The sequence below is a fragment of the Penaeus japonicus genome, unplaced genomic scaffold (genome assembly GCF_977035675.1).
Source record: "Penaeus japonicus unplaced genomic scaffold, GWHDUDI00000001_assembly GWHDUDI00000010, whole genome shotgun sequence".
Classification (NCBI taxonomy): Eukaryota; Metazoa; Arthropoda; class Malacostraca; order Decapoda; family Penaeidae; genus Penaeus; species Penaeus japonicus.
In genome coordinates this window covers 7,079,475-7,103,474 of record NW_028234412.1, presented here as the reverse complement: position 1 = coordinate 7,103,474, position 24,000 = coordinate 7,079,475, and the positions used below count along the sequence as shown (strand labels likewise).

Here is a 24,000-nt window from a genome sequence, read left to right as displayed (position 1 = left end):
GGAAATATGTAGGTCACCGTTAATGTGAAAAAGAAAACGGGGTTAAAAAAGAGAGAAAACGGAACCCAAAAAAAGGAAAACGGGAAACAGGAATGTATGACTGATTTTTTTTTTCATTTGTAATTTCCTCTCCGGAAGTATTGCTGACTTTCGTGTCGTTTTTTTTATGTAATCGAATCATTGTGATTTATAATTTGATTTGCGAAAATATGTGTGATGTTTTCTCTGCGATTTTTATTTTCATCATCATTATTGACATGATTGTAAATTTCAGTAATGCCGATGTTCTAAAATGGATTTCTTAATACTTTTTCTCATTCTATCGCTTTCTCTCCCTCTCCCTCCTTCCCTCCCTTCCTCTCTCCCTCTCCCTCCCTCCTCTTCCTCTCTCCCTCTCTCCCTCCCTCTCTTCCTCCCTCCCTCCCTTCCTCTCCTTCCTCTCTCCCTCCCCTCCTCTCCCCTCCTTCCTTCCCTCCAGTCCTCCCTTCCTCCCTTCCTCCCTCTCACCCTATCATTTTTTTGTACTCTTTTTCATTCATTGCACAGCGCTTGTATGTCCTTGTCTGTGAATTACGATTTAGTGAACGTGATAGTGGAACCGGGGAAAGAGAGTGAATATTGTGAGATAGTGATGTGAGAGGTGGGATGATTAATGAATGGTGTAGGGAGAACAGTGGTTTCTGATGGTTAAGGGTTAAGGAAGGACGGTGGCGGGGATAGTGAAATAGTGATGTAGAAAGATAGGGGATAGTGAGATTACGAGAGTAGAAATAAGGATAGTGAGATGGTGATCAGAGTAGAAATAGGGATAGTGAGATGATAAGGCTACTGTGAGGAGAAAAGGGAAGATGAAAAAACAAACAAAAAACAAGTGATGCTGCAGTAGAAACAAAATGAGATAGTGATGCTGATAAGGGGATATAAAGAGTGACATTGTGACGGTATCATGAGATGAACGGATTGTGCAACGAGATGGTGATGCTGTCGTGCAGAGATATAGAGAGAGATGATGATGATGCAAACATTTTAGTATGAATGATAGTGATGCTACGATGTGATGATAACCACCGGAGAACAAGGTGGGAAGGGGGGAGGGGGAGGATGGAAGATAAAACCACAAATGAAGGGGAAAATTAGAGCGGGGGAATTTAGGGTGTCATTCAAGCTCCCGGTTTTGCGAACAAGCGGAAAGGGATTTTTTTTTTTTTTTTTTTTTGTTTTTTAAGTTGGGCGTTTGGGGGTTAATAAAGGGGAGTGGGGGATATTTGGGGGGATGCTGGTTGGGCCCCCCCCCCCCCCCCCCCCAGCCCCCCCCCCCCCGTGCGGAGTTGTGGGGATGTTGGGGATGTGGTTGCAGTGATTTACGGATCGGATGCGTGTGTGGTTTTGTGTTTCCGAAAAAAAAAAGGGTGAGGAAGCGGAGTGCGGGGCGTTGTTCTGTCTGTGTCTGGCTGTCTGCGTTGTGTGTCAGGAAGCATTAGACGTGTCTCTCTCCTTTCCTTTCCCCGCTCTCCCCTCCTCTCTCTCTCCCTTTCCCCTCCCTCCCCTCCCTCCTCTCTCTCTCACCTCCCTCTTCCCTCTTCCCTCCTCCCTTCCTCCTTCCTTCCTTCCCTCCCTCCCATCTCTCTCTCCCTACCTCTCTCTCTCTCTCTCTCTCTCTCTCTCTTTCTCTCTCTTTCTCTTTTCCTTCCCTCCCATTTCTCCCTCCCTCCCTACCTCCCTTCCTCTCTCTCCCTCCCTCCCATCCCCTCCCTCCCTCCCTCCCTATCCCTTCCGCCCCCCCCCCCTCCCACGTTTTCCCCTCTTACTAAAATTATTATTTTTTCCTCATTCCAGGTACGATGGTGGATTGGAAGCCCCTTGAGATCAAGGACAAACACAAGGCGAGTTCGGAGATGTTGATAAAGCAGAGAGAAGCGAACGCCGAAGAAAAGTGGAAGGAAGGAACGGAGAGGGAGGGAGGGAGGGAGGGAGGGAGGGAGAGAAAAAAAGGAAGGAAGGGAGAGAGAAAAAAATGAAGGAAGGACGAAAGAGAGCTGGAGGGAGAGCGAGAGAGAGAGAGAGAGAGAGAGAGAGAGAGAGAGAGACTTTTTTTTTGACTTTGACGAGTTTATTGAGACAAGTGATTACGTACATCTCAAAAGGATGAGGTAACATAGGTTATCCTCACCCCAATCTTAGTCCCTCTTTGGGCTCACATATATTTAACAAAACCTTACAGCTATGTCAACATGTTGACAATATATACAGAGCATAAAGATCGGGTCAATCACAAGCATACACAATTAAATGTTTACATATCAGGGAAACGATATAACAGTATGGATTATTCACCCCTACAGCCATGCAAGGTCCTCTCCTAAGGTCACTTGGATTACATACTTGAAATATGTGGCGCACATATATGTTAATAATTTATATGTATGCTTCCGGAGGAAAGAATTTATATCAGAAAAGTCAAGAAGTCTGTTTGTAATTTAACAGGATGATGTATCATAAATGATATTCATCCAAAACACATCTCAATAAAATCCTACTTGGGCTATCGTTAAGTCTCGGCAGAAGGGAAGTCACAATCGGGTATACACTGTTGTCAACTACAATTATGTGGTCGATGCGAAGATGTTTATACTTCTTTAAAATTTGTATTTTTTTTTTTTTTTTTTTTTTTTTTTTTTTTTTTTTTTTTTTTTTTTTTTTTTTATTTTTTTTTCTTTTTTTTTTTACCTGGCCATTTCTAAGCATCCATACAGCTTGTTCGGGGAGTCCAGCTATCTCTGAGTTTCTGTAAATCTGAAGCATGGGACACTGTAAGATTATAGTGTACTAAGGTGTGTGACCTTGGTGACCTATCACAACCTGCATTCTTTTTTTCTGTTCACCTGTCTGGGACACCTAACTCCCAGTAGTATTTATACCCTAACCTTTTAAATTCTCATAGTGCACAGAGTCTTTCCACTACATTGCTCTTGCCCCTCGCCATAAACCAGGCGAAGTCTGTGTTTCATCTCGCTAGATGGACATATAAGGGGGGGGGGTGTTGCAAAGTTTCCGCTCGTTTCAATCAGATTGAGTAAAATTCGCCTTTCTAATCTCATCATAGTCTAACTGCATCCTCTTGATATATTGCTCCTTGCCTGCTTAAGAGTCCCGCCCGAGCACTTTGTATGTCCACCTCACATTTTTTGTAAAAGGAGGTAGCTGCCTCCTTCGGACGGGCCCGCTAAAAAAAACCTCATCTACAGCCTCATTAAGGGGTGAGTGTCTGGATAAAAATAAACCGACATGCGATGGGATCCAGACGAATGTAATCCCTCATCACGTCCTGCTCTCCTATGCTCATTCGCAGCTCTATGAGCAAAAATCAAACTCGGCACATCGCTGTTTATTAAACAATGTGCTCAAACCACAGGGTCCCTGCTGTTTAAGAGAGTCAACAGCGCTCCCCCACTAACTATCACCACAAAAAAGAAAGCATCTTTTATTAACTAATTTCTATTTTTTAAGTGCTGTCAATATTGCCCATAACTCAGCCTGTGTTGACGATATATGATTACTCAGTCTTATCCCACTGCTTAGTGGTGACCACGCCACTTGCAGTGAACTGTCTGATGATAACCCAACCACATCCTGCTCTGCCATCTTTCAAAACTGACCCAACATCGCAGTAGGACATGAGCAATATCAAGGCGTGTTAGACTCTTAATAATATTTTATGACCATATATCTTGATTTAAGTTGACCAGGTTCATAAAGCCTCTTATTCATAAAGGAGGGATCGACATCTACATTTTTTTAAATCGTCTGATCCTCCCATGGTGGCACTTTGGCGGATGCTTTGCAAAACGATTGGCAAAAGTTTTGCAAGCCATAAAATTCTTAATCGTCATTATTAAGCGCCTTCCATATATCCTCGTTTCCCCCTGTCTATAAAAAAGGTCCTGTTATGGTTGTCAAAACCACCTGACCATATCTCTCACTAATTTCTTTCCACTGTATCCCTCTAACTACATGAGCCTAACGGCATGCTATGACGATTAATCTCGCTTACACACCTCTCTGTGCAATGCTTGTTGCAATCCTGTCTCTGTTCTCATTATGTACTATCCTAGCATTCTTTGACACCCCGAGGATAATACGCATAGCTTCATTCTGCATGGTTTCAAGCCTTCGGAGCCTCCCCTGACAAGCTATAGGAAAGTGCTGGTGCTGCATTAATCCACCAGAGCTCTTACTGTACTAATGTAGACTAGCCTCAGCAGAGGCCACCACCGGCTCCTATCCCGCGACAAGCAAGTGCCTGAGCGGGTCACCGCAGTCGAGCCTTGCACTGTGTTAGTTACGTGATTTACTTCAGCATCCCTTGCCTTGATGGCAGTGAAGCCAAGTGTACATTCCCAGATATTTATATGTTGACACCCTTCTCCACTGTTTTGTTGTTTAGAGTAAGTGGCACGTTGCCTCTTTGTTACACTCTGGAAATTTTGGTCTTTTCTTTCCATTTTATAACCGCCCCAATGTTTTGAGCAAGACTAGTAAATCTGCTCCAGTCGCTGTTTGTAAATGGCGATGAGTGGTCCCTTGTATCAATTATATCATCTGCTTATAAGATTGGCTTGAACGCCCCTTAGGGTTTTACCTCTGAAAAGCTATCTGTTCATTAGTACATTAAAGAGCATTGGGCTTAAAACACCCCCCTGTGGAGAGACCTAGCTCAAAACGTTTCCTCTCCTCTGAGAAAACAGCCTTGAAACCATACGCAAGCTTTCTATCTGTCAGATAGTCAACCAATCATCTCAGCAACTTTCCTGTTACAACCCAGTCTTTTCAATTCATACAGAATGACCTCTCCATTAGCTTTATCAAAAGCTCCCTGATAAATCTATAAAGACTCTACACTTTTCTGCATCATTAGATAAACATGCTGAATTACACAGTCTGATGTTTTCCCTTTCCCTTCATAAAGCCGTACAAATTAGAAGACAATATTTTTTATATCATTCACAAGAATCATGTACATTAGTCTTATTTAATAATATTCGCTCATAATCATTTTACATAGTACAGTAAAGTCAGAAGATACATGGTCTATAAACCGCCCAGCTGATTTTGGAATAGGTATTATAATAGCTTCACTGTCTCCTCACCCTCCGCGACCCAGCAGCCACGCCCACCCCCATATCCAGGCCTTCCCGGGTAATCTTACCCTCCGCGTAGCTCATGTTAAATAGGTCAATGAGAGGGCTGTTCGTCATGCTTGCTAATAAGTTGAGAATATCATATGTCACTCCATCTTCCCCTGGCGAAGTGCTTTTCCCTCTTTTAACAGCATTTAGAAGTTCGTGTTTTGTTATTAGAGAGAGAGAGAGAGAGAGAGAGAGAGAGAGAGAGAGAGAGAGAGAGAGAGAGAGAGAGAGAGAGAGAGAGAGAGTAAAGCCAGTGGACGTCGAACTTTCCGGAATTCGTTCCAAATTCGTGTAAAGTTTTGGAACTGCCCTTTCAAATTAGGTCGGTTGGGTTACAGGAAGCTCAATATTTTGTGAAGTGAAGTGAAGTGAAGGAATGTTGAGAAATCAGAATAAATACATAGTTGCATGAAGAGCGAGAAGTGAAAAAATATTTTCACCATTTCCGTTCTTCCTTTTCCCCTATTCCCCATCCTCCCTCCCTCTCTCCCTCCCTCATCCCTCTCCCCATTCTTCACATCCTTCCTCCCTAATTCCTTTCCTCATCCTTTATCCTTTTCCTACCTCCTTCATCCCATGTCTCCTTACCCTTTCTCCTCATCCCTTTATTCCTTCATCCCTCCTTCCTTCCTCCCCCTCATTCCCTTTCCCTCATCTCCATCCCTTCTCCGCCCCATGTCTTTCCCATCTCCCCCGCATGCCTTTTCCCCCCTCTCCCCCGCATGCCTTCCCCCCCCCCGCATCCCTTCTCGCCCTCCCCCTACATCCCTCCATCCCCAACCCCCTCCCCCACATCCTTTCATCCCATCCCTTCCCCACCTCTTCCCCATCCCTTCCCTACCCCTCCCTCCACATCCCACCACCCCTTCCCCATCCCGTCCCCACCCTTTCCCCACCCCATCTCCATCCCTTCCCCACCCCTTCTCCATCCCTTCCCCACCCCTTCTCCATCCCTTCCCCATCCCCTCTCCACCCCTTCGCCACCCCTTCCCCACCCCTTCGCCACCCCTTCCCCACCCCTTCCCCATCCTCCTCCTAAAAACTCACTGATCCCTTTAATTAAAGATACCGTGATCCGAAACGAAGGTCGAGCCAATATCTCTCTACATCCTCTGGCGGGAGATAAGGATACGTAATTGACTGGAAAAAGAGAGATAAGGATCGATAAGGAAGTCGGTGGGTGGAGAGAGAGGGAGGGAGAGGGGAGAGGAGGAGGGAGAGGGGAGGAGGGACGAAAGGGAAGGAGAGGGAGGGAGGGAGGAAAGGGAAGGGAAGGGAAGGAGAGGGAGAAGGAGAAGGAGAAGAAGGAAGGGAGAGGTGGATTAAGTGAGCATGAAGGAAGGAGAGGGTGTGAGGGAGGGGACAGAGAGGAAAAGGGAAGGAAGGAAAATGACCACTGAAAGAGAAAAGAGAGAGAGACACAGATAGACAGACAGACAGAGAAAAAAAACTCGGGAAATGATACGATCGAAAGAGAGGAGAAAGCCAAGGCGGGAGCGAGAGGCCACACGGATCGTCAAGCCTTTCGCGAGATGATTTTCCGTCTCGGCCCAATCGAGCGGGAGTTCGCTCGTGGTCACGCCGCTCGCCGCAGAGGTCGCCCTCCCGATGCGCTGTCAGTCGGTCGGTCGATCACTCTATCTATCTGTCGGTCGGTCGGTCGGTCTATCGGTCGATTTGTCTGTCTGTCTGTCTGTCTATCGGTCGATTTGTCTGTTTGTCTGTCTCTGCATGTGTAGGGCAGGCAATGGATGTTAAGTGTTTGCGTTTGAGGGGTGGTGGAAGTCGGGCCTTGTGGAGAGGAGGTAGGCTTTGAGTGCGTGAATGTGTGTGCGTGCGTGAGTGCGTGCGTTTGTGTGTGTGTGTGTGTGTGTGTGTGTGTGTGTGTGTGTGTGTGTGTGTGTGTGTGTGTGTGTGTGTGTGTGTGTATGTATGTATGTATGTGTGTGCTCATGTTCCCTCCTTTTTTCCCATGCTTCCTCCATTTCCCTCTCTCTCCCTCCTTCCCTTTCTCCCCTCCTCCCTCCCTCCCTTCCTCCCTCCCTTCCCCCTCCATTCCCCCCCTTCCCCCTCCATTCCCCCCCTTCCCCCTCCATTCCCCCCCTTCCTTCCTCCTTCTCTTCCTCCCCTTCCTTCCTCCTTCCCTTCCTCTCTTCCTCCTTCCCTTCCTCCTTTCCTCTCACTCCCCTTCCCTCCCTCCCTCCCTCCCTCCCGAGCCTTCCCTCTCTCTCACTCCTTTTCCTCCCTCCCTCTCACTTCTCTTCCCCCATTCTCTCTCTCCCACTTCCCTCATTCTATCTGCTGCGTCAGACTGGTTATCGGTAGAGCTCGGTATCAGTCTTTCCATGGGCGTATCTCCCTGTTATCTGTGTTTTCACGGCATATTTACCTGCGCGTATCTCCTTATCTCTGTTTGCCTGACATACCTTTATTGCTCATATGCTTGAGTGATTATTTTATTTATTTATACTTTTTTTATCTTTGTAAGTTTGGTTGTTTGTGGATTTATTTGTTTATCTGTTTTATTTCTGGTTTTATTACAACGCGTAGAAATAGAGTTCGGAAATATGTAGGTCACCGTTAATGTAAAAAAGAAAACGGGGGTAAAAAAAAGAGAAAACGGAACCAAAAAAAAGGAAAACGGGAAACAGGAATGTATGACTGATTTTTTTTTTCATTTGTAATTTCCTCCCCGGAAGTATTGCTGACTTTCGTGTCGGTTTTTTTATGTAATCGAATCATTGTGATTTATAATTTGATTTGCGAAAATATGTGTGATGTTTTCTCTGAGATTTTTTATTTTCATCATCATTATTGGCATGATTGCAAATTTCAGTAATGCCGATGTTCTGAAATGGATTTCTTAATACTTCTAATTCTCTCGCTTTCTCTCCCTCTCTCCCTCCTTCCCTCCTTCCCTCTCTCTCTTCCTCCCTTCCCTCTCTTCCTCTCTCCCTCTCCCTCCCTCCTCTTCCTCTCTCCCTCTCTCCCCCTTCCTCCCTCCCTCCCCTCCCCCTTCCTCTCTCCCTCCCTCCCTCCCTCCCTCCCCCTCTCCCCCTCCCCTCCTTCCCTCCCTCCAGTCCTCCCTTCCTCCCTCTTACCCTATATTTTTTTGTATCTTTTTTCATTCATTGCACAGCGCTTGTATGTCCTTGTCTGTGAATTACGATTTAGTGAACGTGATAGTGGAACCGGGGAAAGAGAGTGAATATTGTGAGATAGTGATGTGAGAGTGGGATGATTAATGAATGGTGTAGGGAGAACAGTGGTTTCTGATGGTTAAGGGTTAAGGAAGGACGGTGGCGAGGATAGTGAAATAGTGATGTAGAAAGAATAAAGGAGGGGATAGTGAGATTACGAGAGTAGAAATAAGGATAGTGAGATGGTGATCAGAGTAGAAATAGGGATAGTGAGATGATGATGAGAGAGTAGAAATAGGGATAGTGAGATGATAAGGCTACTGTGAGGAGAAAAGGGAAAATGAGAAAAAACAACAAAAACTAGTGATGCTGCAGTAGAAACAAAATGAGATAATGATGCTGATAAGGGGATATAAAGAGTGACATTGTGATGGTGCCATGAGATGAACGGAGTGTGCAACGAGATGGTGATGCTGTCGTGCAGAGATATAGAGAGAGATGATGATGATGCAAACATTTTAGTATGAATGATAGTGATGCTACGATGTGATGATAACCCGGAGGACAAGGGGGAGGGGGGGAAGGGGGGAGAGGAGATAAAACCACAAATGAGGGGAAAATTAGAGGGGAATTTAGGGTGTCATTCAAGCTCCCGGTTTTGCGAACAAGCGGAAAGGGATTTTTTTTGGGTGAAGTCGGGCGTTTGGGGGTTAATAAAGGGGAGTGGGGGAGATTGGGGATGCTGTTAGGGAGTTGGGGATGTGGGGATGGGGTTGCAGTGTTTACGGACGGATGCGGGGTGTTTTTGTGTTCGAAAAAGGTGGAGGAAGCGAGGGGGGCGTTGTCTGTCTGTCTGTCTGTCTGCTTGTGTGTAGAGCATTTCGGGTCTCTCTCTCTCTTTCCCCCTCTCTCTCTCTCCCTCCCTCCCCCCCTTCTCTCTCTCTCTCTCTCTCTCTCTCTCTCTCTCTCTCTCCTCTCTCTCTCTCTCTCTCTCCTCTCTCTCTCTCTCTCTCTCTCTCTCTCTCTCTCTCTCTCTCTCTCTCTCTCTCTCTCTCTCTCTCTGTATGTGTGTGTGTGTGTGTGTGTGAAACAAAGAGTAGACACAGACAGTCAGAGAGAAAGAGAGATGACGTCACCATGACTGGCCGGGGGAATACCAATGGCAAAGACATTTAATAACAGCTGTCTGTCGAGTCGCAGAAATGGGATGGAGGGAAAGATGGCAGAGGAAGGGATTATAGAGATGGAGACGAAGGCTAGACGGATGGAGAGAGGTGTGGTGGTGGAGAACGCGAGGGAGGAAGGCTTTAAAGATGAAGGAGGGGGGAAGGAGGATGTGAGGGAGGAAGGCTATAGTATAGAGATGGAGGGTTAGATGGCGGAGGAGAAGAGATGGAAAGGGGCGGATAGAAGGAGGGAAGGAGAGATGGCAGAGGAGAATAGGAGGCGCGGGCAGTTATAGAGATGGAGGGATGGAGGAGAAGGGGATTGTAGCGAGAAGGAAGGACGAGGTCATCGAGAGAAGGAGAGAGAGAATAGGAAAACTATACTGATGGACGATGGGGGGAGTAGAACATAGACAAAGACAACGAACAAACAAAAAAACCACATTGGTAACAAATACACACTTCCATCACCCCTTCCCCTCCCCTTCCGGTCCCCTCCCCTCGCCTATCCTCCACCACCCCTCCCCTCCGACGATTGCATTTGTTCGGCATCGCACCACCTCAATGCCTGTCACATGATGCCAGGTCACAAACCCAGAAACGAGGTCATCTTCTGTCACCTTTTTTTATACAAAGATGGATCATGAAAAGATTAGTTGAAAATTAATTCCCGATTGGAAATGGATGGGGATTGAATGTTATCCGATTCGAAGTTTGAATTGATCAGTAGAAGATTGTAAAAAATGATTAGGTTTTGTGGTTGGAAATGGATGATATTCTATTGTAAGAGTTGATTAGAAGGGGATTTTTGTGATTGGAGATGGGTATTGCGTAATATCCGGAATGCAAATGATTGAAAGAATTTATTGCAAGGAATGTATTTGACTGGAAATTGGTACTGATTAGATATCGTCTGAATTGAATAGCAAAATATTGAAACTGAAACAGTGGATTGGAACGTGTCCGTCTGATTGGAATCTGGAAATGGATTGAATATCGTTCGAGTGGAAAAGTTGTGAATTGAAAGAATAGACGGAAAATAGTTCTTTCCCGAAGTATCGATGGGGAAGTATCATCAGAGTTAAATAAGAAAAATTATTGAATAGATATTTAAAAAAAAATCTATCGGAATTGAACGGGGGGGGGGGATGGGGGAACGATTGAATGTCGCCTGTAAGGGTTGAGGGAAGTGAGCATAATTGTGGATAGAAGCGTGGGAACTTTAAGGGTGTCTTCTCAAGGGCAGTGTGGGGGCGTGGGGATGGGTGAGGAAGAGGGGGGAGGGAGGGGGGAAAGGGGGATGGGTGAGAGGGATGAGAGGGGATGAAGGAGGAAGAAGGAAGAGGGGTTAATAGAATAGTAGGATGAGACGAGGAGGAAGACTGGGGGAGGGGAGGGGGCGAGGAGGAAGAACGTGGGTGGAGAGAGAGAGAGAGATGGGGGAGGGTAGGGGAGTGGGGGGGCGGGGCGGTGAGGAAGAACGTAGGTGGAGAGTAACGGGGGGGTGAAGGAGAGAGGGGGGGGAGAGATCAATCACCATAGCCCCCTACTAGATCACCCCCCCCCTGTCCCTCCATCTCTCTCTCCTCATCACCCCTTTTATCTCCCACTAGAACGGGGGGCGACAGCTGTGATGCTACGAGTGATGATAAATTATGTGATGAATGATAATGTTAATTTAAAAAATATATGAATGAAAATGTAATTAGTAATTCTGTGGTGGTGATGTTCACGTGATGGTGATGTCTATGTGGTGGTGATTGCTCTCTAATGGTGGTTATGAGATGATGGTGATTGTAATGTACTGGTGATTAGGATAATAGTCATGTGGTGACAATAATGATGCTGATGGTTGGCAGGTGATGATGAACCTGATTATAGTATCACTAATAACAGAAAACCACCTCCCCGTGTAAAAATTCGAACCTTTTCAGTAGTGGTAACAGACAGACGCACACGCACACCACACACACACACACACACACACGCACACGCAAACGCACACGCACACGCAAACGCACACGCACACGCAAACGCACACGCACACGCACAGTCGCAAACGCACACGCAAACGCACACGCACACGCACAGTCGCAAACGCACACGCACACGAACACGCACTCACGCAAAAAAAAGTAAAAAACAAAAGGACCGCAAGACCCACTTAGAGAAATGCCCAACCAGGATCATCATACAGGCTCGATAGACATTACCTATCTACTCATAAAGGGAAATTGCTTCTCCCGGAAAGCCCACGGTTGCAAGGGCTTAGAGCTTCGAATGCAGTTGCAATATAACCACAGATTCTTTTAAACTGTAAGATGGGATAATGCAATATCTGAGTGATCTAGATGTACAATTATTCTGACAAACAAAAAAAAAGTTCAAAGCTTTGGTAGGGAGGGTAATTATACATTAATATTGTATTATTGTATGCGGGTTTCTATGTATTGTATGCGATATTTTGTATCATTCCAATCAGTAATTACGATTGCATCAGTACCCCCTCCCCCCCTCCCCCCTCCTCCCTCCCTTCACAGTGCTAGGTGGGAGGGGGGCAGATATCAAGGTATACGTGGAGTGGCGGGGGGAGGGGGGAGGGGAGGTAATTCCATATAAGGCATGAGAATCAATGGTATCATTACCCCCCCCCCCCTCCTCCTTCCCGCTCTGGGTCATGATTTCAAGGTCTTGGTTTTGGTGTATTTTTTTGTGAGATTCTATTTTCTTTATCTTCATGTTGTTATTATGTGTTTTATTATCAATATTATTGTTACTATTATTATTGTTGTTATGATTATCATTATTAGTATCATTATCATTATGATTATATTTTGTCATTATTATTATCATTATTGTTATCATTGTCACCATCATCATCATCATCGTCATCATCACCATCATCATATTACATCATCATCATGAATGAGTATCGTTATTATTATCATTATATTATATTCACTTTCGTTAATATTATCATTATCATCATCATTATTACGATTTTATTACTATTACTATTATTATTCTCCCTTACCTTCTCCCACTGCCCCTCCTCCTCTCCACTCCTCCCCCCTTCCCCTTCCCCCCTCCTCCCACATCCCCCTTCCCCCCTCCCCTTCCCCCTCCTCCCCCATCCCCATCCCCCCTTACCCCATCCCCATGCCCCTTCCCCCCTCCTCCCCCACATATCTCTCACCTCATCCCAGACTCCGTTAAGGGTGTGGTATGGTGCATATATGGTGTCTGTTACACCTCCAGGAACCACTCCAAGCGGTTTGCAAATCATGCTGGTAACTGTACACTCGCTGCCCACAGGGGAGCTGGAACTCTTGTTCTTGTTGTTGTTGTTTTGTTGTTATTGTGGGTAGTGGTGGTGTTGTGGGTATTGTTGTTGTGGTTGGTGGTGGTGGTGTTGTGGGTGTTGTAGTGGTTGGTGGTGGTGTTGTGGGTGTTGTTGGTGGTGTTGTTGTGGTTGGTGGTGTTGTGGGTGTTGTTGTAGTGGTTGGTGGTGTTGTGGGTATTGTTGTTGATGTGGTGGTGTTGATATTGATGGAGGTTGTGTCGTCTATGTTGTTATTTTAGTTGTAGATGGTGGTTGCCTGTGATGTCTGTTTGTTGTTGTTGTTTGGGTGATGGTGTTGGAGGGGGGGGGGGGGGATTGTTATCTTCGTTGTTGCAAATGGTGGTGGTTATGATGTCTGTTGTTGTCGCTTTTGTCATTGTTAGTGTTGTTGCAGGTGGTGGTGGTTGTGTTATCTCCGTTGTTGTTGTTGGTGTTGGTAGTGTCCTTGTTCTTTGTTTTTGGTGATAAGTAATATTTATTCCGTTTTTTGTTATTTCTAGATTTATTGTTATAATTTTCATATTAATTTTGTTGTTTTTAGTTTATATATACATACATATATATATATATATATATATATATATATATATATATATATATATATATATATATGCATATGCATATGTATATATCTATGTATATGTATATATATATGTATATATATATTTTTTACATGCGGATATTTATTAAAGAATACAATTAACGATTTATCCTTTATTCCTCAAAGGATTAGATGCAAAATTTCGATAAAATAAATCGGATACTGAAATGGGGGCGGCGAGATAAGCTTTGGCATGGGCGTGGGCGGGAAACGTTAATGTGTTAGGGTATCTGGTGTGTTTGTTTTTAGTTAGTTCTCTCTGTTTAATGTTCGCTCTCTCTTTTTTTGTCTCTCTCTCTCTCTCTCTCTCTCTCTCTCTCTCTCTCTCTCTCACTTTCCCTCCTTCCTTCCTTCCTCCCCCCCTTTTTTTGTTCCCCTTCTCCCACCCTCTCTTCCTTCCCTCTCTCCCTCTCACTTTCTCCCTCTCCTTCCCATCCTATCTCCTTCCCTTCCTCTCTCTCTCTCTCTCTCTCTCTCTCTCTCTCTCTCTCTCTCTCTCTCTCTCTCTCTCTCTCTCTCTCTCTCTCTCTCCCTCTCTCTCATCCCCCCCCCCTCTCTCTCTCTCTCTCTCTCTCTCTCTCCTCTCTCTCTCTCTGTCTATATATATATATATATATATATATATATATATATATATATATATATATATATATAACCCCTTTCTCTCTCTTTCCCTCTCTCTCTCATCCCTCTCTCTCATCCCCCCTCTCTCTCTCCTTCCTTCTCTCTCTCTCTCTCTCTCTCTCTCTCTCGCTCTCCTCTCTCTCTCTCTTCTCTCTAAATATATATATTATATATATATATATATATACCCCTTTCTCTCTCTTTCCCTCTCTCTCTCATCCCTCTCTCTCATCCCCCCCCCCCCTCTCTCTCTCTCTCTCTCTCTCTCTCTATATATATATATATATATATATATATATATATAATTATGTATATCTATATATATATATATATATATATATATATAAATAATATATATATATAGTTATATACCCCTTCTCTCTCTTTCCCTCTCTCTCTCAACCTCTCTCTCATCCCCCCCTCCTCTCTCTCTCTCTCTCCTCTCTCTCTCTCTCTCTCTCTCTCTCTCTCTCTCTCTCTCTCTCTCTCTCTCTCTCTCTCTCTCTCTCTCTTTCCCTCCCTCCCTCCCTCCCCCCCCCTCCCCCTCCCCCTCCCCTTCCCTCCCTCTCTCTCCCCCCCCCTCCCTCCCTTCCTTCTCTCCCTCCCTCTCTCTCCCTCCCTCCCTCCCTCTCTCTTTCTCTCCCTCCCTTGCTCTCCTTCCCTCTCTCCCTCTCTCCTCCCTCCTCCCTCCTCCCTCCTTCCTTCCCAACCTCGAGAGATAATCACAAGCACATACCGCTGCGACAGGTGTGTTTATGTTAATGAGGCTGAGTCATGAAATTAATTATAGCGCGTGATTAACGAAGACAGTATTCATGCCCGTGCTAAGAGAGGGAGGGGGAGAAAAGAAGGATGGAAGGAAGGAAAGAAGGAAGGAAGGAGAGAAAGAAAGAAGGAAGGAGAAGGGAGAGGATGATACTATTAATATTGCTGTTATTACTGTTATTTTACCTTTACAAAAATGACTAACATAATGCCTACTATTATTATGATCACTAGCATTATTACAATCATTACGATGAATTACAGATAAAGTCAATAAATAGCATCTCAGCCCAACAGACATAAAGCAACCGTCGGAATAGGCCTATCGTGAGAAATATTTTTTTTTCGTTCTTTTTCAACTTTCGTCTTTGATTGAGAATGAGGTGTTTGCGACCGGAAGTGCTGTCTACCTGTCATGGGAGTGTGGGCTTCGTGGTGGTCTGTGGGTGGGTGGATGGTGGGGAGGGGGGGGAGGAGGAGGAGGAGGAGGAAGGGGTAGATGGTAAAAGGATGGAGGGAAGGGAGAGAAGTGTTGTGGAAGGTAGGGAGGGAGGAGAGTTAGGGGGAAGGGAGAGAGGGAGAGAGAGAGAGAGAGAGAGAGAGAGAGAGAGAGAGAGAGAGAGAGAGAGAGAGAGAGAGAGAGAGAGAGAGAGAGAGAGAGAGAGAGAGAGAGAGGAAGAGAGAAGAGAGAGAGAGAGAGAGAGAGAGAGAGAGAGAGAGAGAGAGAGAGAGAGAGAGAGAATATGGGGAGAGAGAAAAAAAAATTATAGAGAGAGTATAGAGATAGACAGACACAGATAGACAGGCAGACAAAGGGAAATAGAAATAGAAAGAGAAAGAGAGACAGAGAGAGATTGACGCCGCAAAAAAAAAAAAAAAAAATTGCCATTTGTTACCTCAAAAACCAAAATCGTTACAGTTTAACAAATCAAAGGAACAAACATAGACATCATTAAGGTCAAATCCCTCCCACCCCCACCCCCACCCCCACCTACTCGTCCACCCTGCCTCCTCTTCCTTCCGCTAAGGGGAGGGAGGGGTACTTAGGAGTGGGGGGGGGAGGTGGGGGGAGGGGGGAGAATTTCACGTGGTATCGTTTGGTTATTTGCGATCACAGGAACAGGTGGGGTTTGACCGCAGGTGGAGAGGGAGGGAGGGGGAGGGAGGTGGGGACGTAGGGACGTACGGACGGACGGAAGAGAAAGCAGGCGAGAAGTGAAGGAGGTGGAGGAAGTGGAGGTAGGGAGAGGTGGAGGAAGAGGTGGTGTAAGAGAAGGGAGAGGATGGGGTGGATTTAAAGTGGAAGAGCGGGGATGACGGTAGAGGGAGTGGAGAACGAGGAGGCGGAAGGGAAATAGAAAGAGAGGTAGAGAATATTAGAAAAGAAGAGATAGAGGAAGGTAGAGAAAAGGCAAGATAGAAGCGATAAAGGATAAAAATGAAAAAAGTGGATAGCGATTTTAACTAGATAAAGGAGGAGCAAGGAAAATGAAAAGAGACGGGATAGGAGGGGGAGGTGGAGTAGGAGTGGAGGGGAAGGTGGAGTAGGAGTGGAGGGGAAGGAGGGCAAGGTGGAGTAGGAGTGGAGGGGAAGGAGGGCAAGGTGGAGTAGGAGTGGAGGGAAAGGAGGGGGAGGTGAGGAGGGGTAGGATAAGGTGTCGATGGCGAATACTTAAGAGTCATTGACAGGTGACAGGTGACAGGGTGAAGGTTAAAGGACAGGCGACAGAGTTGAAAGGGTAAGGAGGGGGTGGGGGGTGGGTTGGGGGGACATTAAGAGTCGGGGTGGGGGTGGGCGGGGGAGTAGAGTGACCACCTAGGGTTTATGGGGGGGATCAGTTACTTGATGGTTTTAATTAGAGAGAGGATACTTAGCAGGAAGGGGGAGAGGGGGAGAGGGAGGGGGAGGAGGAGGAGGCCGCGGAAAATATCCCCAAAGGATATACCTCCAAGAAAGTATATATATATATATAGATAGATAGATAGATAGATAGATATCGGTATATTTATTGACTTATTCATATGTTTGGTTACTTATGTATGTTTCATTTCTATGTTTGTTTGTTTTTTTTGCAATTTATTTGGTAATTGACTAGATTTCTCTTTAACATCTTGATTTTACTGACGATTTTTTTCTTATACATTTTGGGTTTGAGACAAGAAAATATATTTTGTTTTTTTATCAGTTTATTTTTTTTATATTTCCCCCTCTCTCTCCTCCTTCATTCTCTACCTCTTCTCTTCCTTCTGTTCCACCTTCTCTCCGATCTGCATATCCTTCTTCATCTTTTCCTCGGTCTTCTTCTTCTTCGTCTCTTCTATCCCCTCTCCCTCCTCCTCCCTCCTACCCCTTCTCCTTCTCTTCCTCCTCCTCCTCCTCCTCCTCTTCCTCCCTCTATCCTCCTCCTCTTCCCCCCATCCTCCTCTTCCTCCCCACCCATCCTCCTCCTCCTCTTTCTCTTCCTCCCCACCCATCCTCCTCCTCTACCACCACTATCCCCACCCTCCTCCTCCTCTACTACCACTATCCCCATCCTCTTCCTCCCCACCCTCCTCCTCCCCACCCTCCACCTCCTCTACCACCACTATCCCCATCCTCCTCCTCCCTATCCTCCTCCTCCACCACCACCCTACCCCCCCCCCCTACCCCATCCTTCCTGTCTGGTGAGGATAATAATACTTGGCTTCCTGTCTTCGTTGAGTCTTCGTCTCCGGAGTCAGTCAGTGCGGGAGGGGGGAGGTGGGGGAGGGGTGTAGGTACGAGAGGGTAGGGGGGGTGGGGAGGGAATGTTGTGGGAGGGTGAGAATGTCTGTGTGCGTGCGTGCGTCCGTTCGTTCCATGCGTGTACGTGTGTGTGATTGTGTGTGTGTGTGATTGTGTGTGTGTGTGTGTGTGTGTGTGTGTGTGTGTGATTGTGTGTGTGTGTGTGTTTATGTGTGTGTATGTTTGATTGTGTTTGCGGCGTGTGTGTATATGGTGGATGGCTATTTATTCGTTTATGGGTCTGTGTGTATCTGCGTACCTATTTATCTATATACCTATATCTATGTGTGTGTGTGTGTGTGTGTGTGTGTGTGTGTGTGTCTGTAGTATTAGAGGAAAGTTTGGAACACCTTCGAAATCCTGCCACAAGTGTTTGACCTTTCAGGAAATGGGATGTTTGAAAATTATCCTATAAATTATTGACCAATTTCAGAGCTTTCAGAACTCAGATTATAAGCAAAGCTGAAAGTGCCTATAAATGCCTCATACCTTATTTAACTATATAGAGTCACGACCTTTTTTTTTTCTTTCTTTTTTTTTCTCTTTTCAAAATCACCTTCCGGTAAATAACTTTTTTGAACACCATAAGGTCGATGGATACGGCGAATTGGTGAGGATTTCCGATCATAATTACAGGGCCGGACGATAATAACACCGGTCACAGCTGGGTGTATAAATATATACCTTAAACTTCAGCGCATCCAGTCATGTGGAACGAGGGGGCTGGGGGAGGGGGGGTAAGGGGGTCTTCCTTTCGTCTTCCTCTTCCTCTTTTTTTCTTTCTCTTCTTCCTTATTCTCTTATCTTCTTTCCTTCTACTGGTCGTCTTGTTCTGTCCTTTTTTTTTGCTTTTCTGTTGTTTTTTTTCCTACCTCTTCTCCTTCCTTTTCCTCTTCTTCCTCCTCCATGTCCTCCTCTTCCTCCTCCCCCCCCTCCATTTCCTCATCTTCCTCTTCCCCCCTCCTCTTCCTCCTCCATTTCCTTTTCTTTCACCTCTTCTCTTCCCCTCCCCCCCTTCCCTCCCCTCTTTCTCTTCGTCTCCCTCTCCCTCCCCCTTCCCTCTTCCCCTCCCACCCCTTCCCTCCCCTCCCTCTTCCCTCCCCCTCCCCCTCCCCATCCCTCTTTCCCTCCCCTTCCCTCTTCCCCTCGAAAACCCAACAACTTACCGTCCATTGACTACCACCATTGACGACTATTATCAACAAGCCAACCAACTAACCATTGCAACCACTTGCTAGCCACTCGACTGTGCATACCAGAACAAGCACACAACCGAGTGCCGATTCAAACAAGCAATTAGCGAACCTCAACAAGGACCACAGTCGTTAGCGGGAAGATCTTTTGCTTGTTATTGTTTACTTTTTTTGTTTTTTTGTTTTTTTTTTTTTTGGTTTTTGGTTTTGTTGTTCCCCTCTTGTGAGTGGTAGTTTTTTTTTTGTCTTTTTTTTCTATTTTTGTTTTCTTTGTATTTTTCTTGATTGGTTTTGCTTCTGCTTTTCCTTTTTTATAATTGTTGTTATTGCAATTTTATTCATTATTATTATTATTGTTATTATTATTACTGACATTGCCATTATCATTATTATTAGTAATAGTATTGGATTGCTGATATACAATAGTTTTTTTTTTTCTTTTATTTCAGTATTATCATTATTATATCATGATCATTACCATTGATATCATCATCCCTACCAATTTATTCGTTTACTATTACCCTCACTCTTTTATTATTACTTGCAATGATCAAAATATTGTCATTGTTATATAAACGGCCATATTGTATCCCGTGATTTTGCTCGCTCGACCGTTAAGGGTCACGCGGCCGCTTCCCGAGCCATCATTATCGACCAAAATGACCACTTCCGCTGGAAAGCCGTCTCGTTGGTTCCCTCTCTACGGAAGCCGTTGCAGCGTCTCGCTCGTTTACTCACTTACTCATTTATTCATGTACTGTTTTACTCACTCGTTTGGCTGTTTGTTCACTTTTTTTCATTATTCGTTTATTCATTTTCTCTTTTTTGTTTATTCATTTACTCAATATATTATTTGCTTACTCATTTACTCATTTGTTCATTCGCTTACTCCTTTACTCATTTGTTCTTTCGCTTCCTCATTCACGTACTTGTTCACTAACGCATTCGTTCACTCATCGCTCTCGTACATTCACTAGTTCACACTTTCACTCTACAACTCATGCACATATTAACTCATTCATTGCTTTATTTTAGGGACTCATTCATTCATCCATTCATCCATCAATCATTTCATTCACACACTCTTTCCTCACACCAGGGTCTCTCTCTCTCTCTCTTTCTCTCTCTCTTTCTTTCTTTCTTTCTTTCTTTCTTTCTCTCTCTCTCTCTCTCTCTCTCTCTCTCTCTCTCTCTCTCTCTCTCTCTCTCTCTCTCTCTCTCTCTCTCTCTTTATTATTATCATTATCTTGGGGGGGCGGAGGGGGTGTTATCAACGTTATTTTTATTGTTGTTATTGCTAGCGTCAATCATCAGCGTTATTATAATGTTCATGATTGTTATCACTATCATTGATATCACCATTATCATTATCACCATTATCATCATAACTATTAATATAACTTCTACCATTCTTCATCTTACACATTTACATTTCCTGTAAATAATCCCCCCCCGCCATTATTCCCCTCGTAATAAGAAATAACAAAAAATATTTACGAACGAGGAATATAGCAAAGGCCGCCATCGAGTCACAGAAGAGGCGGGGGGAGGGGTGGGGTTGGGGGGACGTCGGCACTCATTACCGCTTCCATATAGCATGACTTACTGTTGTTATGGTGCGCGTTGTGTGGGTCTGACGTCTGGGGAGGGGGTTGGGGAAGTGGGAGGTGGGGGGGATGGGATGGGAGAGGGGGGCAGAGTGTATGAGGGAGGGTGGGAGGAGGGAGGGAGGGAGAGAGAGGGAGGAGGGAGGGAGGGAGGGAGGGAGGAGGCAGAGAGAGAGAGGGAGGGTGGGAGAGAAAGAAAATAAAAAGAGAGGAAGAAAGAGAGAGAGAAAGAGAGGGAGGGAGGGAGGGAGAGAGGAGGCAGAGAGGGAGAGAAGAGGCAAAGAGAGAGAGGGAGGGAGGAGGCAGAGAGAGAGAGAGAGAGAGAGAGAGGGAGTGAGTGGGAATTAGTAGCAGAGAGAATTAAGGAAAATGGAAAGAACCAAAGACGAGGGCATACCGACAGGTGTGTGTGTGTATCTATCTATCTATCTATCTATCTATATATATATATATATATATATACATACATACATACATACATACATACATGCATACATACATACACATACATACACACACACACACACACACACACACACACACACACACACACACACACACACACACACACACACACACACACACACACACACACACACACACACACACAAATAGACGTGTGTGTCCGTGCGCGTGCGTGTGCGTGTGTGTGAATGTGTGGCCATATATAGGCGTGTGTGTCCCGTCTATATACCTTTCGCTCTTCCCCTCTATTTGTATCTTTCTCTGAATACATTTATTTTTCTCTTGACGACCCGAGGAAGGAGAAAGTGGTGTGGGAACGCGGGAAACTATTTACATAACCTCGAGACATTGATGTCGTTAAGACGAAATCGTGTGAACTAGGTAGGTGTGTGTGTGTGTGCGTGTGCCTGTGTGTGTGTGTGTGTGTGTGTGTGTGTGTGTGTGTGTGTGTGTGTGTGTGTGTGTGTGTGATATTCATTTCCTTATCATTCCCCTTCTCGTCCCCCTTCTATCCCCTCCCTGCGTTTTCCTCTTCTTCTTAGAAATAAAAGATAAGACAGAGGAAAAGTGTGAATAATAGAAAAGAAAATAGATATAAACAAAGAAAAAATATCACATTAAAAAATAAACACAAAAAAGAGAAGAAGAGAGGGGATAGAGAGAAGAGAAAGACAAATCAATGAACAAAAGGAAATTGCCAATATCGGGTTAAGGGGGAACGAACAAGCCATGTAAATTGTCAGTTAATTCAGTAAACACGCGTGAAATAATTGCACGGTGGGGGGTGACAGGGGGGGGGAGGAAGGGGAAGGAGAGAGGAAAGAAAGGCGTAGGGGAAGAAGGAAGAAGGAAGGAGGGTGGGGGAAAGAGGGAAGAGAAAGGAGAGAGTGAGGGAGAGAGGAAGGAAGGAGGAAGGGAGTGGGAGATGGGCGGGGAAGAGGGAGGAAGGAAGGAGGGAGGAGGGTAGGAAAGGAAAGAAAGGAGAGAGAGGGAGAAAAAAGGGAGTAAAGCCACTCTTACTGATAGTCGTGTCATCATCATCATCATCATCACCATCACCACCATCGAGATTGCCAAAGATATGTATTGTATTATTTTTACGAAAATGTCTCTTGTAGTTCCAGAAATTGTTGTGTTGGTGTTGAAAATATTGATTGTAATGTTGCAATGTGTTGATGTTTTTTTTTTATTTATAAAGATAAGGCGATGACAAAATGATATTCAGTGAGGAAAAATTATATAGATGATGATGATTATGGTGATTGTGATGATAATGATGGTATTAACGAGATATTTCTGATATTAACAATAGTATTATTAGTAGCGGTGATGATAACAGGAAAGCAAGAATAATAATTAAGAACAAAGTGTAATGTATAATACTAATGATAATGATAATATTGATAATACAGACGATAACAGTAATGATAATAATCATAATAATACTAACGATAATAGAGATGATAAAGATGATAATACCAATGATAACACCAAAAACTAAAAGTAATAATAATAATAAAGGTAATAATGACAATGCAAATAATGATCATGATATCCCTCCAGTTGCCCCGCCCACAAGCCCAGCGCCCGGTACAGGTAGACCCGGTTCTCGTATACGGGTTCACTACCGGTAATTCCCAGTAAGCTCACCAGGTGGCTAAGTGGAGGAGGAGGAGGAGGAGGAGGAGCTGCTTGTATATGTTTATTTATTTATTTGCCTCTTTATTGGCGGGGGATGGAATGCGGCCTTTTATTGAATAGATATTTTTTTGGATTAATTTATCGGTGGATTGACTTTTTAAAATTCTTGTTTAATTTTTTATTTGCTTTTATTTGTTGACGAGGTTGGAATATGGATACATGCTTAAGTGTTATATATATATATATATATATATATATATATATATATATATATATAGAGATAGAGATAGAGATAGAGAGAGAGAGAGATAGAGAGATAGAGATAGAGATAGAGATAGAGATAGAGATAGAGAGAAATACTTAAGTTTCTGTTTTCTTTTTTCCTTTTGGTGGGGGGAGGGGAGACTTGTTTTTCATTTCTCTTTTTTTTAATACTTTTTTGATCAGTTTGTTGTTTATTTGTTGGGTTATAATTCTTCAGACATTTTCTGAATCAGTGTTAGTAGTGATATTACTTTTGATATTATTAGCGATAGTAATAGTGGTCTAGTTATTGTCACTGTCACTTATTTTATTTTTATCATTGACATCATCCTTTATTATTACAATTCATGAATATTACAACAGTTATTGTTATTCCTCTCTTTATCCTCCATTCCTCCCAGCTCCTTAACCACACTGGCCTCGGCGACCTCTGCGGGGGCAACACGGGGGAGAGGGAGAGGGGTGGGGGAGGGGGGGACCGACGTCTGGCCGGATCCTTCTGAGACACTAAGGCTTCTTGAGGCTTCTTTCCTCTCTTTCATTCTCTCTTTCTTCTCTTTCGCTTCTCTTTTCTTTCTCTCTCTTCTTTCTCTCTCTTCTCTCTTTCTCTCTCTCTCTCCTGGTTTCTTTATAATGAGAAGAGGGATAGGTATACATTTTGAGAAATGAGAGAGAGACAGAGGCAGAGGCAAAACGAGACTAGAGAGAAAGAAAGAAAGAACGAAAGAGGGAGAGAGAGAAAGAGAAAGACTGAAAGACCAAGAGAGAGAAAGAGAAAGACTAAAAGACCGAGAGAGAGAAGGAGAAAGACTAAAAGACCGAGAGAGAGAAAGAGAAAGACTGAAAGACCGAGACAGAGAAAGAGAAAGACTGAAAGACCGAGACAGAGAATGACCGAGAGACCGAGACCGAGACCCGAGTCAGCAAACGGGAGTGGGAGTTCGTCCAAATATGTTCCGCGTGTTGGGCCGTGTGATGAGTGCGTGCGGTCTTTTGCCAACTTTGGAAGGCGTACTGGTGTATGTGTGGGACGCTGGTGATGGACGTCGATAGGGATGGTTAGCTGGGAGGAATAGCGCTGGGGGGGGGGTTAGGGAGAGAGGGGTAGGGGGAGGGAGAGTGGGGAGGATTGATGGGGAGAAGGAGAGGGGGGTAGGGAGGTTGGAAGGGAGGGAGAGATAGGTAGATATATAGAAATGTGTATGTATATCTATCTATCTGTCTATCTATCTATATATATG

The 24,000-nt window shown here is 44.6% G+C and overlaps 1 protein-coding gene across 1 annotated transcript in view; it reads left to right on the top strand.

Annotated features, from left to right (window-relative positions):
* Positions 1 to 24,000, top strand: part of kst (spectrin beta chain, non-erythrocytic 5 kst) — a 286,833-nt gene that overhangs the window by 61,121 nt on the left and 201,712 nt on the right. The gene's annotated exons all lie outside the window — the stretch shown is intronic.